Here is a 13646-nt window from a genome sequence, read left to right as displayed (position 1 = left end):
CTCCATCCCTTCAGTATAATCTAACTTGACTAAACAGCACAGCACCAACACTTGCTACCTAAATTGCTTACAAAGGCCCTGACCACCCCCCCCCCCACTGCTGGTAATGCTTTTCTTGGGTAAGTGCCCCTGAAAACCAGTGCAATGGGCCCCGACCCACCCAGAAGATCAGCACAAACCCCTGCACACTCCACATCTACCGACCATAAACTTCTTCAAAGCTTCAGCTCTTGTGGAAGTAGCATCAAGTCTCTTTTAACAAGCAGACCAGAGCACACCTAGTTAAAACTTGTCACAATCTGGCCAAGGTTGAAACACTGCTAACTGCAGGCAAGGAGAAACTCTGCAGAGGACTGATCTGAGGGATGGAGCAGCCATAACACAGTAGCAGAGTTCACAGAGCACGCACCGTCTGACACTTCCTGAAGCACCAGGCCCTGGGCATTATATGACCTCTTCTTCATAAAGCCATTACTCTCAGGAGCAGGAAACATAACAGACTTTCCTAACACAGAGAAGAAGACAGAGACCTAGACACAAATGCCAAGATGGAGGAATTCATTCCAAAAGAAAGAACAAGAAAAAGTCACTGCCAGGGATCTAATTGAAAAGATGTGAGTAATACGCCTAATGCAGAATTTAAAGCAACAATCAGGGGCACTGGGTGGCTTAGCTTGTTAAGCATCTGACTCTTGGTTTTGGCTTAGGTCATGACCTCAGGGTTGTAGAAGCGAGGCCCACCTCAGGCTCCATGCTTAGAGTGGAGCCTGCTTAAGATTCTCTCTCTCCTTCTCTCTCTGCCCCTCCCCCCACTTCCTCCCTAAAAAAAAAAAAAGCAACCATCATAAGGATCCTGGCTTGGCTTGAGAAAAGCATGGAAGATGCCAGAGAATCCCTTACCTTAAAGGTAAAAGAGCTTAAAACCAATCTGGACAAAATGAAAAATGTAATAACTGAAATTTGAAACTGACTGGATGTAATGACCACAAGGATGTAAGAAGCAGAGGAATCCTCCCACCCACCTCCCCCTCAGTAACCCTCATTTGTTTCCTAAGTTAAGAGTCTCCTATGGTTTGTCTTTCTGATATCGTCTTACTTCGTTTTTCCTTCCCTTCCCCTGTGTTCTTAAATTCCACATATGAATGAAAGCATATGATAATTGTCTTTCTCTGATTGAATTATTTCACTTAGCATAATACATTCTAGTTCCATCTATGTCTTTGGCTTAGCATAGTACTTCCTAGCTTTATCCACATCATTGCAAATGGTAAGATTTCATTTTTTTGATGGGTGAGTAATATTCCACTGTATATATATACCACATCTTCTTTATCCATTCATCTGTCAATGGATATCTGGGCTCTTTCAATGGTTTGGCTATTTTGGACATTGCTGCTATAAACTTTGAGGTACGGGTGACACTTCAGATCACTACATTTGTATCCTTTGGGGAAATACCCAGTAGTGCAATTGCTGGGTCACAGGGTAGCTCTATTTTTAACTTTCTGAGGAACCTTCCCATGCTGTTTTCCAGAGTGGCTGTACCAGCTTACATTCCCACCAACAGAGTAAGAGGGTTCCCCTTTCTCTGCATCCTTGTTGTTTCCTGACTTGTTAATTTTACCATTCTGACTGATGTGAGGTGGTATCTCATTGTGGTTTTGATTTGTATTTCTCTGATGCCGAGTGATAATGGACATTTTTTTCATTTGTCTGTTGGCCATTTGTATGTCTTCTTTGGAGAAATGTCTGTTTATGTCTTCTGACCATTTCTTGACTGGATTATTTGTTTTTTGGGTGTTACAGATTTTTCCATTCACCTCTTTGAATATAACATACCATTTCCTTCCAGCTTGCAAAGTTTCTGCTGAAAAAAACAACTGATAGCCTTATGACGTTTCCCTTGCATATTACTATCTTCTTTGGTCTTGCTTTAAAGATTTTTCCTTTCTCACTCTATTTTGCCAATTTAATTATAATATATCTTGGTGTGGATCTGCTTTTGTTGATTCTTGTGTCTTCTGGATGTCTGTTTCCTTTCCAAGATGAGGGAAATTTTCAGCTATTATTTCCTCAAAATTTTTGGCCCCTTTTCTCTTTCTTCTTCTTTTGGGACTCCTATAATACGAATGTTATTACATTTGATGCTGTCACTGAGTTCCCTAAGTTTATAACTGTTTTGCATAATTCTTTGTTTTTCTGTTTTGTTCAGCTTGATTATTTTCCATTACTCTATCTTCTGCAACATTAATCATTCCTCTGCTTCTTCCAGACTGTTTTTCATTCCATCCAGTGTTTTTCTCATTTCATTTATTGAGCTCCTTGTCTCTACTATGTTATTCCTTATCTCTGTGTTAAGGGTCTCACTCATGTCTTCTACTCTTTTCTCAAGTCCAGTGAGTATCTTTTATTATGTTAAATACTCTCTCAGGCATGTTAACTTCATCTGTTTCACATATGTCTCTGTCCTGTTCTTACATATGGGACAAATTCTTCTGTCTTCTCATTTTGTCTAAGTCTCTGTGCCTGCTTCTCCGTGTTAGGAAAGACAGCTATGTCTGTTATTCTTGATGGTAATGGACTTATTAAGAAGAGGCCCTGTAGTTCCCTGCCATGTAGTGTCCCCTGTTCTTCAGGGCCTGGCACTTTAGGGAATGTCTCCAGGGCATGCTGTGTATGCTCTGCTGTTTTGTCTTGGCTGCTTTATCCTTCAGGCTAGTTGTCTGCAGAGGCTCTCTTTGCCTGTTGTGGGCAGTGTTTGGTTGCTGGCCTGATTGTGGCAATTTTTAATTAGGTGTGGTCTGGTCTTATAAAATGAGACCTTTCGGCACTGCTGTTAGAACTGAGGCCCCACAAAACTTCTAGGTCAGGAAGGTGTTGGCTGGGGTTTGGGCTGTTCTTTTCAGGGTGGGTGCCTACCTTGCTGTGACTGAGGCAAGCCTGACTGGGAAGGGCAGTTCCACTGGAATGTGGGGGTGTGGGGTTTGTGTAAGCAAGTTAGTAGCAAGGGCCAGTGCTGTGCTGGTTCCCATAGGTGGTCCTGTGCTTATACCAAAGGGCACAGGGAGGAAATGGCACTTGCCATTTTCTTTTTTCCCAGAGGGTTGTCCCTGAATGCTGCTTCTGGGACAGGCTCAGCGATAAGCAAATAACCTTCCCACTGTGTGTCCCAGGTGCTCATCAGATCACTGGTTTCCATGCTGTGTGTCCGTGGGATGTTTTCCCTGCCTTTTCTCCAAGAGCAGCCCCAATGTCCTCCAGGCTCTATCCCAGTCAAGTCTGCTGACTTTTGACACTCCAGAATTTAAGCCCTGCTGGTTGCAAGAACTCAAGAAATTCAGCCCCTTTCACTTTCCAAGCCAATTGCTGTGGGGATTCATCTTCCTTGTGTGGGTTCTCCTGTGTACTAGTCTGTGTTTTGACTTTCTCGGTGACTACAGCTCCGTTCCTCCTTTGGCAGCCATGGTCAGTTTCTCTCCCAAACCACATCTCCATACTTCCTGCCTTCTTTGACGTGGTCTCTTCTCTACCCTTTGTTGTGGAGTTTGTTCTGCCAGTCTTTAGGTCGATTTCTGGGGTATTTAGGATGACTTGATAGTTACCTAGTTGTATTCATGGGACAAGGCGTGCCTAGGGTCATCCTACCCCACTGCCATCTTCACCTTCCCAATAATTGCCTTATTTTGTCTCAGCCAAACTGAGATGCTTTTAAATATTTTATCTTGCATGTTTTTAGGAAAGGGTTTCTTGGAATATTTAGTTTTCAAGTTTCATCTTTCCTCTGTTTCTTCTTTTGTACTTATCCTAAATACTTAAATCCAATGATTATCTTATTTGTTAATTTTATTTTTTACTTTTTATTTATTTTTTAAGATTTTATTTATTTTTGCATGGGTGAGAGAGAAAGAGAGAAAGAGAGAGACCACAAGTGGGGGAGGCGCAGAGGGAGATGCAGGCTCCCCGCCCAGCACGGAGCCCGATATGGGATTCGATCCCGGGACCCTGGGATCACAAACTGAGCTGAAGGCAGACGCTTAACCGACTAAGCCACCCGGGCTCCCTATTTTCACTTTTTAAAATTAAATGAGGAAGGCAGAGTTAAGATGGGAGAGAAGTTGGGGGACCTGGGGCTTTCCTCATCCTGAGAACACAGCTGTATGAAGGTCAAATCACCTGGACCCAAGGAAATCAATCTGAGGATTGGAAGAAGGATTTCCACAATTGGAAGGAGACAATGTGGCAGGCGCGAGGTGCATGGAAATTAATTGGGGGAGAGAAAAGCTGCAGTGCTCTGGAGGGGAGGGAAGCCTTTCTGTGGGGGAAGAAAAGGGAGAGAGGGAAAGAGGGGTTTAGAGTGTGCAGTGGTGGGTTCACACAAGAAGAAAACTTCTTGGACCACAGTCTGGGGAGCTGGGCAAACTGAGTGGTGCAGGTTTTTTGCAAATAGTGAGTGAAACTCAAACTCTGAGCTTTGGAAGTGTGTGACTTTTGCTGGAGCAGAGCTGTTGCATGTGCTCCTGGAGAGGATGGCACTGGCCTGGGAGTGCAAAGTGGTGTAGGGGTCTCTGAGGTTGCACTGGGAAAGATTGCTCTACTTCCTGGAGTACACTTGGGAGAGGGTATATTGCCTCTCCAGGGACAAAAGACCCTGCACGGACCAGCAGATAGCCTTTCATCAGCAAGGGACTAAGACTCCCACAGAGGTTGGATAACCTGGTTGTTCCTTTTTGCATTGCCATAACATAGAATTCACACATCGCACAGGCAGGGGACCATTTTTTCTGTGACGAAGAGCACAAGTCAGAGGGAAGTGAGCCTCTAATTTGGAAGAGGGAGCGAATCCAAGTGGTTCCCAGTCCTTTCAGATGTGGGAGTTTTGATTCTAGCTGTGCACCAAAGATAAAACACACAAGATTTGGAGTTGAATCCCAGCCATGCCAAAGATAAATGCAGGAGACATGGGTGCCAGGAGTGCTTATGGCCCTTGCTTTTCTGTGAGGGCTTCCTGAAAAGTGGGGGGTGTGAAATCCCCTTTCAGGGGTGGAAAAGTGGGGTGTTACCATTTTATCCCCACTCCCAACACAGTCGTACATCAGAGAGCAAAACAGAAGCCCCAATGGAGGTGGAAACCACTTACATCAAACCCAGCCCCCCTGTGCTTGGCAAGTGCTTTTTTTTTTTTACTGGGGCAGGACTGACTTTGAGCCAGCACAGCAGGCCTCTCCCCCAGGGGAGTAACACAGGCGGCACATCACGTGCACCAGGCCCACTATTTATACCGTGTCTCACAGTGGCCCCTTCAGGTCTGGTGCAAATAGGGTCAGGTTATATTTTTTCTTTTCTCTTATTTTTTTCTGTCTTTTTCTTTGGAATTAGGCTTATAGTTTTTTGTTCTTTTTGTTTCTTTCTCTCTCTCTCTCTCTTTTTCTTTCTTGGTTCAGGCTTTTTTCTTTTCTTTCTTTCTTTCTTTTTTCCTTTCTTTTTCTTTGGAATTAGGCTTATAGTTTTTTTGTTTGTTTGTTTTGATTGCCTGTTTTTTTGTTTTGTTTTGTTTTTTTTAATTTTTCCTTTTCCTTTTTTCTTATTTTTGGATCAGGATTTTTTTTTCTTTTTCTCTCCTTTTTCCTCTTTCTTTTTCAGGCTTTTTTCCAACAAATAAATCAAAACACACCTCATAAAGTTCCAAAAACTCCCCACTGCACACGAGGAAGAACTCTGCAGAGAACTGACCAGTGGGAAAGAGCAGCCAAAATGCAATAGCAGAGTGCACACAGCATACACCAGAAACACTTCCTGAAGTGCCAGGCCCTGGACAGTGTATGACCGCTTTTAAATATAGCATTACTCTGAGTTGCAAGAAACATAACAAGCTTTCATAACAAGCAAAAGAAAGAAACTTAGCCAAAATTACAAGATGGAGGAATTCTCCCCAAAAGAAAGGTCAAGAAGATATCACAGCCAGGGACTTGCTCAAAGCAAATAAAAGCAACATATCTGAACAAGAACTTATATCAACAGCTATAAGACTACTAGCTAGTATTGAAAAAAACATAGAAGACACCAAAGAAACCCTTGCTGCAGAAATAAAACACCTAAAACTAGTCACATTGAAATAAAAAATGCTATAATGGAGATGCAAAACAGACTGGATATAATCACTTTGAGGACTGAAGAAGCAGAGTAGAGAACAGGTGATATAGAAGATAAAATTATGGAAAATAATGAAGATGAAAAGAAAAGGGAAAGAAAACTATTAGATCCTGAAGGTAGACCTAGGGAATTCAACAATTCTGTAAGGTGAAATAATGTTCATATCATGGTAGTCCTAGAAGAAGAAGGAGGGGAAAGGGGGCAGAGGTTTATTTGAACAAATTATACCTGATAAATTCCCTAATCTGGGGAAGGAAACAGGCATTCAAGGTCCAAGAAGCAAAGAGAACTCCCTTCAAAATCAACAAAAGCAGGTCAACACCATGACATAACATAGTGAACCTTGCAAAATACAAAAAGAGAATTCTGAAAGCAGCTCGGAATGAAAGGTCCTTAGCCTACAAGTGTAGACACATAAGGTTAGCAGCAGACCTATCCATAAAACCTGGCAGGACAGAAAGAAGTTGATGGAAATAGTGAACGTGCTAAATGGGAGAAAAAACAGCCAAGAATACTTTATCTATCAAGGCTGTCACTCAGAATAGAAGGAGAGATAAAGTTTCCAAGATAAAGACTAAAAGTTCATAAAACCAGTCCTGGAGGAAATATTAAGGGGACCCTTTGAGTGGAAAGAGAGATCAAAGTAACAAAGACTAGAAAGGAACAGAGACATCTACAGGAATAGTGACTTTACAGGTAATAAAATGGCACTAAATTCATATCTTTCATTAACTACTCTGAATGTAAATGGACTACATGCTCCAATCAAAAGACATAGGGTATCAGAATAGATAAAAACAAAAACAAAAACAAAACAAGACCCATCAATATGCTGCTAAAAGAGATTCATTATATATATTTATTTATTATTTTTTTATTTAAATTCAATTAGCCAACATATAGTACTTCAGTAGGTTCTGATGTGTTCAATGATTCATTTGTTGTGTATAACACCAAGTGCTATCACATCATGTGCCCTCCTTAATGCCCATCACCCAGTTACCCCTTCCCCCCACCCACCTCCCCTTCCACAACCCTCAGTTCATTTCCCAGAGTCAAGAGTCTGTCATGGTTTGTCTCCCTCTCTGATTTCTTCCCATTCAGTTTTCCCTCCCTTTCCCTATGATCCTCTGCATTATTTCTTATCTTCCACAAATGAGTGAAACCCCATGATACTTGTTTTTCTCTGCCTGACTTATTTCCCTCAGCATAATCTCCAGTTCCATCCATATCAATGCAAATAGTACGTATTCATCCTCTCTGATGGCTGCATAACATTCCATTGTATATATGAACCACATCTTATTTATTCATTCAACTGTTGAAGGACATCTCAACTCCTTCCACATTTTGGCTATTGTGGACATTGCTGCTATGAACATTGGGGTGCATGTGCCCCTTCTTTTCACTACAGCTGTATCTTTGGGTAAATACCTAGTAGTGCAATTGCTGGGTCATAGGGTAGCTCAATTTTTAACTTTTTAAGGGACCTCCACACTGTTTTCCAAAGTGGCTGTACCAACTTGCATTCCCACCAACAGTGTAAGAGGGATCCACTTTCTCCAATTCCTCTCCAACATCTGTTGTTTCCTGCCTTGCCAATTTTTGCCATTTTAACTGGTATAAGATGGTATCTCATTGTGGTTTTGATTTGTATTTCCCAGATGACAAGTGATGTTGAGCATTTTTTCATGTGTCTGTTGGCCATTTGTATGTCTTGTTTGGAGAAGTGTTTGTTCATGTATTCTGTCCATTTCTTGACTGGACTATTTGTTTTTTGGGTGTTGAGTTTGATAAGTTCTTTATAGATTTTGGATACCAGCCCTTTACTTGATATGTCATTTGCAAATACAAAAGACTAATTTTAGACACAAAGACACCTCCAGATTGAAAGTGAGGGAATGGAGAACCATTTATCATGCTGATGGACATCAATCAACATGATACACTACATGAATAAAAGAAAGAATAAGAACCATATGATCCTCTCAATAGATGCAGAAAAAGCATTTGACAAAATACAGCATGTTTTCTTGATAAAAACCCTCAAAAAAGTAGAGATAGAGGGAACATACTTCAACATTATAAAGGCCATATACAAAAGACCCATAACTCAGAAAAACTGAGAACTTTTCCCTTAAGGTCAGGAACGAGACAGGGATGTCTATTCTTGCCACTATCATTCATCATAGTACTAGAAGTCCTAACCTCAGCAATCAGACAAGAAAAAGAAATAAAAGACATCCCTATCTTCAAAGAAGAAGTCAAACGTTTTCTCTGTGCAGACAACATGATATTGTGTGTGGAAAACCTGAAAGACTCCACCAAAAATTTCTAGAACTGATAAAGGAATTTAGCAAAGTCACAGGATAAAAAAAATCAACCCACAGAAGTCTGTTGCATTTCTATACATCAATAATGAAGCAGCAGAGAGAGAAATCAAGGAATTAATCCCATTTATAATTGCACTAAAAACAATAAGATACCTAGGAATAAACCTAACCAAAGACAAATAAGATTTGTACTGTGAAAACTATAGAATACTTATGAGGAAAATTGGGAAAGACCCAAGGAAATGGAAAAACATTCCCTGCTCATGAATTAGAAGAACAAATATTGTTAAAATGTCTATACCTCCCAAAGCAATCTACACATCCAATGCAATGCTTATCAAAATACCACTAGCATTTTTCGCAGAGCTGGAACAAATAATTCTGAAATTCGTATGGAAACAAAAAAGACCCCAAATAGCCAGAGGGATGCTGAAAAAGAAAACCAAACCTGGAGGCATTACAATTCTGGATTTCAAGCTGTATTCCAAAGCTGTAATCATCAAAACAGACACTTAGATCAATGGAATAGAATAGAGAATAGCCAGAGGGATGCTGAAATAGCCAGAGGGATGCTGAAAAAGAAAACCAAAGCTGGAGGCATTACAATTCTGGATTTCAAGCTGTATTCCAAAGCTGTAATCATCAAAACAGACACTTAGATCAATGGAATAGAATAGAGAACCCAGAAATGGACCTTCAATGCTATGATCAACTAATCTTTGATAAAGCAGAAAAGAATATCCAAAAGAAAAAAGGCAGTCTCTTCAACAAATGGTGTTGGGAAAACTGGGCAACCACACACATAAGAGTGAAACTGGACCACTTTCTTATGCCATACACAAAAATTAACTCCAAATGGATGAAAGACCTAAATGTGAGACAGGAATCCGTCAACATCTTAGAGGAGAGCACAGGCAGCAACCTCTTTTACCTTGGCTGCAGCAACTTCTTGCTGGACACATCTACAAAGGCAAGGGAAACAAAAGCAAAATGAACGATTGAGACTTCATCAGGATAAAAAGCTTTTGCACAGCAAAAGAAACAATCAATAAAACTAAAAGGCACCCTACAGAATGAGAGAAGATACTTGCAAATGACATATCAGATAAAGGTCTGGTATCCACAATCTAAATAAAGAACTTCTCAAACTCAACACCCAAAAAAACAAATAATTCAGTCAAGAAATAGGTAGAAGACATGAACAGATATTTCTCCAAAGAAGACATCCATGGCAAACAGACACATGAAAAAATGCTCAATATCACTCATCAGCAGGGGAATACAAATCAAAACTACAACGAGATACTACATCATACCAATCAGAGTGGATAAAATTAACAACTCAGGAAACAACAGATGTTGGTGAGGATGAAGAAAAAGGGGTACCCTCTCACTGTTGATGGGAATGCAAAATGGTGCAGCGACTCTGGAAAACAGTATGGGGGTTCCTCAGAAAGTTCAAAATAGAACTGCCCTACAACCCAGCAACCATACTACTAGGTATTTATCCAAGGATATAAACATAGTGATTTGAACAAGCACATGCACCCCAATTTTATAGTAGCAATGTCCACAATAGGCAAAATATGGAAAGAGCTCAGATGTCCATCAACAGATGAATGGATAAAGAAGAAGTAAATATATATATATTTATATATTCAAATATATATTTATATATTTAAATATTTTTATATATGTTTATATATTTAAATATTTATATACTTTTATATATTTAAATATTTTTATATATTTAAATATTTATATATTTTTCCCCAAGGGAAAATTTTTTAAATAATTTTTATTTTGTTATATTATGCAATGTTCCATGATTCATTATTTGCATATAACACCCCGTGCACCATGCAATATGTGTCCTCCTTAATACCCATCACAGATATAATTTAAGTAATGGTGACGGAAGGCAAAAGACTATATGTAAAGAAATTATACATGTTATATATATATATATATATATATATTCATATATATTTAAATATTTACATATTTATATATATTTAAATATTTATATAATATATATTTGTATAATATAATATATATATGTGCAACAGAATAGTACTCAGCTGTCAAAAAGAATGAAAATCTTGCCATTTTCAAGAACATGGATAGAACCAGACAGTATTACGCTAAGTGAAATAAATCAGAGAAAGACAAATACCATAGGATTTCACTCATATGTGGAATTTAAGAAACAAATCAGATGAACATAAGGAAAGGGAAGGAAATATAAGATAATAATAGAGAGAGAAGGAAACCATAAGAGACTCTTAACTATAGGGAGGAAACTGAGGGTTGCTGGAGGGAAGGTGGGTTGGGGGATGGTTTAATTGGGTGGTGGGCATTAAGGAGGGCAGTTGGTTAATGAGCACTGGATTTTACATGCAATTGATGAGTCACTAAATTTACCCAAGAACTAATAATACACTAGATGTTAACTAACTTGAATTTAATTTTAAAAAAATGAATATATGGTAATTTTCCTGTATATTTGAATATCTTTCCAAGAAGGTTTTAATTCCTTTCATATTGAAAGGAAGGGTTTGCTTAAGTTTAAACTAGTCTCTTCAACAATGGTGTTAGGAAAATTGGACAGTCACATGCAGAAGAGTGAAACTGGGCCACTTTCTTACACCACACACAAAAATATAAATATAAAAGAATCTCCTTATAGATTCCTAGCCCCTTCCCACCATGTGAGGACACAGTGAGAAGTTTCTGTCTATGAACCAGGAAGAGGGACTTCACCAGAAGTTGATCATGCTGGCACCTTGATCTTGGACTTCCCGGACTCCAGAATTGTGAGAAATAAATTTCTGTTACTGTTACATAATCCACCCTGTCTGTGGTATTTTGTTATAGAAACCCTAGTGGACTAAGACCACATGTTTCAAAACTTACCTGAAAAAAAAGTTAAAACTAAGACAGAAATAAAATAAAAAGTCAGGTCAAGACAACATATGAAAAATGTTATCAGTAGAAAATCATGGATTCTTGGATTTGGAAATACTGGATTGGTTTGTGAAAGGATAAGTGTGTGTGTGTGTGTGTGTGTGTGTATCCGGCATGTCCCAAAAGTCTTTGTCCAGTTTAGAGCTTTACTAACTTCAGAATTATAAATGCTACAAACTTAAAAAAAAATCATTTGAAGTTTTATTTGTAAAACTAAAAGTTTATTTGCAAACTTTTGCACTTTGATTTATGAATTTTAAATAATAAATTATTTTATTTTGTGTGTGTCTTCCTGAAGATGAGACAAAACACAAATTTATAAAACTAAGTACAAAAGAAATTTAAATTATGTACCTGGGTTTATACAAGACAAAAACAAATGAGAAGCTGAAGTGGAAGACAGAGAAAATCCTGAGGGTAAAATTTCCTGGAAAATAGCCAGATTTCTAGGGTCAACTTCAGATTTTCAAGAGCTATGAAATTGGTGGGCTTTAAGTCAAGATAGTTAGTGGACAAAGGGGACCAGGTAATATCTGAGTTCCAGATGGAATGAATGGAAAATTGGCTAAGGTCTCTCTGATGTACAAGGAGAGTTGGAAGGAGGAAATCTAGAAGGCCCAGGAAGGTGCAGGGTTCTGTGGGGCTGAATGGTGGGGGAGGGGTGGTGATCCAGCCTGCTCCTCTGACTGCTCCCTCCCCCATTCTCAGGAACCCTTTATGACAAGGCCAGGGCTCTGTGATGCAAGCCTGAGGCTCTGTCCCCAAGTGAACTCCCAGTGCTCAGTTGCCTGAGGGCAGCAGCATGATTCCAAAGATAGAGAATTTCTCTTCTCTGAGAAGCACTGTTATGACCTGGCTGAGCTCCAGTCCCCCCTCCTGGGTGATTGATACCATCTTTGCTTTCCTGTGTGGACTTGGGCTCTTTCTTCTGTTACTCCCCTGCTTTCAGAGTAATCCATCCTTATCACCAGCTAGGAAGTATAGAAACACCAGAAAGGTAAGGAAACTTTGGCTAAACCCCAACAGAGATTATCTTTTTTTCTTAGTCTTATATCCACTTTTCTTTTTTTTTTTCTAAAGATTTTATTTATTTATTCGACAGAGATAGAGACAGCCAGCGAGAGAGGGAACACAAGCAGGGGGAGTGGGAGAGGAAGAAGCAGGCTCATAGCGGAGGAGCCTGATGTGGGGCTCGATCCCATAACGCCGGGATCACGCCCTGAGCTGAAGGCAGATGCTTAACCGCTGTGCCACCCAGGCGCCCCTATATCCACTTTTCTAAATCACTTTTCTAAATCCTAAATCACTGAGAAACTTCTCAGATAGGAAGTCTCAGAATAGAACATCATCCTTCTGGGGACAAGCCAGGCCACTTGAGGGTTAGAAAGGGCACAGGATTCTATCCAAAGATCTTAGATCCAGAGTCCAGATGTGGTAGAGGGTTCCAGGGCAAGTCCCAAACATAGAAACCAGTGAGTAAGGACTGTATACTAAGAGTTCATCTTCTTTAGGAGGACAGACTCCTAAGCATTGTTTTCACCAGCCACTTTTCCCTTCCTGTGGCAAGTGTCTCAGATAAGTTCTTCCTCTGTATCATGGCCTATCCGAGGGCAGTGCTGATACCTGGAGAGCCTCTAAAGCACTAGAATGGGGCTCTGAGCTTGGGAAACAGAGTCTTATCTGATGGAGCAGAGAAGGACCTGAGAATGTGTGTGTTTTTTGAGTAGAGGAATAGCGATGAAAGAAATCCCTAGTGATCTGACATAGAAAATCCATCTTTGCATTCTTCAAAGAAGAAAAATTAAAAATATTTTTATCCACTTTAAAAATGAGTAAAAGGGAAAAAATGAGTAAAAGGAAAGAAAACCACAGACCTCCATTAGATGTATACATATAGAATGTAGATGTTCATATTGTCCATGAAGAGTGAGCATTTGCAGACCATCTAGAGAGAACAGAGAATTGAGTCCCAGCCCCTCGTCTTTTCTTTTAGCATCAAGTGGAGCTGAGGAAGAGGAGCAGGAGTAAGAAGAAAAGCGGAGCTTTGAAAGGTAAGCTTATGTCATTTAGCCCTGTGTGCCCCAAGTTATCCTTCATCTTTCTTTCCCCTGAGGGTCCAGCACCATGGTCTCTGAGGATGCCAGGGGCAGAGACTAACCCTCAGGAAACAGAGCCCTTGGAGAGGCTCCTGGGAAG

The sequence above is a fragment of the Ursus maritimus genome, unplaced genomic scaffold (genome assembly GCF_017311325.1).
Source record: "Ursus maritimus isolate PB19 unplaced genomic scaffold, ASM1731132v1 scaffold_34, whole genome shotgun sequence".
Lineage (NCBI taxonomy): Eukaryota > Metazoa > Chordata > Mammalia > Carnivora > Ursidae > Ursus > Ursus maritimus.
The sequence above is the reverse complement of the archived record's forward strand: the minus strand, read 5'-3'. Positions refer to the sequence as shown.